Source organism: Branchiostoma floridae, unplaced genomic scaffold, assembly GCF_000003815.2.
Source record: "Branchiostoma floridae strain S238N-H82 unplaced genomic scaffold, Bfl_VNyyK Sc7u5tJ_757, whole genome shotgun sequence".
NCBI lineage: Eukaryota > Metazoa > Chordata > Leptocardii > Amphioxiformes > Branchiostomatidae > Branchiostoma > Branchiostoma floridae.
Genome location: NW_023365927.1, coordinates 30,690 through 33,714, shown reverse-complemented (window position 1 = coordinate 33,714; position 3,025 = coordinate 30,690).

Here is a 3,025-nt window from a genome sequence, read left to right as displayed (position 1 = left end):
ACAACAAATTTGTCTACCATGTAATAAAGGATGAACCACCAAGTATGAAGTAATCGCACTTAGGTTTGCTCATGTCCAACTGGGCTGGCAAGTAACAAACATGTATTTGTTTTCAGTCATTTTAGAAAGATTTATACATTAATGTATGTGATAAGATAAACTCTTGATGTTCACCTATTGAACGGCTTGACCCTGCAGATATTTTCTACCGCAGGTGCCACGGTTGAAGGTCGCTCCCTATTTTCTTCTGCACCGTCATCTTCCATGTCTTCACTCGTGTCATCTATAATAATGACGCTGTCGTGGTCACTGTCATGATCGTTAATGGTATTCTGATGCTCTTCCGGAGTAGGGGGCAACTGCATGAGGTTGGTGGAATCCAGGTTGTCGGTAGTCAGGGAATCTTGAGGGCTAGATGGCGGGATTACAGTGATGCTGTCATTGTCCCCCACGTCATCGCTATCGTCGTCCCAAAAGTTGGCGTCACTAGCCTGGTCGCTGTCGTGGTTGTAGGGTGCAGAAGCCTCTAAAAGACATGGAATTGTGAGGGCTTGATGGCGGGAGTTCAGATCCGCCCTCAATGCCCCCCCCCCCCCTACCTGGCCTTCACTGGCCCCACCTGGTCATCGCCATCGACTTCTTCGGTGTCTTGGGGACCACTCTGGTCCTGACTTCCAAGCCCACTCTCCGAGTCTTCGTCGCCCTCATATTGGCTTTCTTGGGGCTGTCATCGTCGCTCATTTTACTGTTGCTCATTTCACTGTTGCTCATTTCACTGGCGCTCGTTAGAAAAGCGACGGTAGAATCAATTGCAGTTCTGAGCTGCGGATCAGTCATCTCTTCCCCATCGGAGAAGTCTACGGTTTCTACTCCCATGCCTGACAGTGTGTTACAAAGTGTCTCCCTGTCAAGGTGGGAGCAGGAAGGCAGGTTGAATGTTGGTGGCGGTGCAGGTGTTGTCTGATATCCAGTTATTAAAAGATTCTGATACCCCTGAAAAATATCATAGTCAATAAGTGGGGCCTGGCCTATCGCCCGCCGCGCAGCTTCCCTGAACAACTCCTCTCTTGTATACCATTTTCGGATAACTCTCGTTCTGTATTTATGAGCATGGTCAACAATGTGTCCCCCTGTAAACTGAAAACTCTGCGACGCGTGTTCCAGTTCTATATAGAATTTAAAAAACAACAGATTCTCAGATATGTAGTAAAAAAACACTTGAGTCTTGTAAATCTAAGAGTAATACTGTGCTATAAAAACGACTTACGCATGTCCAGCTGGGCCTGAGCCATGTTTTCCATGGTGATGGTGTAGCGCGAGATAGATACACAGAGATGCTGTTTCTGCTGCAGCGAGCCTGATTTCTGACGCTCTGTAAGTTCTTGTAAAACTTAAAGACGAGGAGGAAGACCCGATTCTTTTGTTTGAGAGACGGTCAAAAGGTCGTGGAGCATCCACTGACAATGCCTTTTGTCCTTCTGTTTATCGTTGCCGGACCATTTGAATGGACAGTCCGGACCGCTATTGTCACGGCCCGGGCCATGAATATTCGAATGGACGTGTTTTTCTGTAAGTGGAAACCTCAAATGTTATAGAAAAAAGAAAATAGGTATAAGATGCACAGATGCACAATGAATATATATATATATCACCCGTTTTGCACCAGCCCTTATCTCCTTGATAAACAATACCAAATCACTTACTTTTACTGAGGAGAAATCCTGCTCTCCCATACTTGATGCCGACAAATGGGGCATGTCGTCTTCTCCTGTAAATGGATGACACACGTTTAAGGACCAAATATTCGGTCAGCCTGATTGGAAATTGTTGAATCGAAAGCAAAGATATGTACTAGTGGGAAAACAGTATGAAATGTCTGTCTGGTTTCTATGTAGAATAAAGAGCTTGTATTAGCAGTATAATTTTCATTCAAGTCATATTAAGCTGGCACAAGGCTGGAGGGGGAAATGTACCTGAACCACTTACTCCAGAGGAAGTTAAAAATCACATTATTTGGGGATCCAGTTATGTCATTGATTATGGGAGCAAGAAAAGGAGCACAACTTTGTATTTTAAGAATTTGATATATTCAGGAATTATATATGTAAGAGACCTGTTGGATGAAAATCATTGTATAAAGGAGAATAACATACTCGACAAATTGAGTGATAAGAAAGATTGTTTAGTCGAAATGTACAAAGTGAAAAACGCAATTCCCAAAAGTTGGATAGTACCGCTGAAAAACATACAATATCAATCCACGGAACAAACAACAAAAGAATTTGATTACAAATATTACACATGCAGGTTTCTGTACAAGAAACTAATCCTTAATAAAATCAATAGCCCAAATAGTTTAAAATCATGGGCAGCCAACTTCCATAAAAATCCTCAAATTTTTCAAATTCCTTGGATTGATAGAACAATTAACTTCACAACTGAAAGAAAACTCTCAAGTTTCATGTACAAATTACTACATAGAATTTTACCATGTAACAACAATCTTTATAAATGGAAAATGATAGATTCCCCTCTTTGCAACATTGTAAGATAATAGAGAGCGAGGAACACATGTTCTTTAGTTGCACCAGGTTGGATAACTTTTGGGAAAGAGTTGAGAGATTCCTACATGTGATAAAGATGAATAGCAACATTAGTAACTTTGAAACATGTATCATTGGTTTTCCAAGAAACGTACATGTCAAAAGCAGGTAATCATATATTAACAATAGCCTTGTACACCATATTAAAATCATGGGTATTATACAAAGATAAGGCACTTTTTAGTAACACAAATTGTTTTATACTGTTCTGCAGAAACTTGAAAAATGTCATTATTACAGAAAGTAAATTATCAGAAACTAGAGCTAGACAAAAATGGGGAGAGCTAATACCTTTAATGATTTGATAAATACCGAGTATACTTGTAAATAAAGTTCATGGATAGGACCATGAAAAAAAAAAGTCAAAAGCGGAGTGTTTTCGGAGTTCGTTTGTAGCACCCTGCAGATTAACCAGTGAAGGG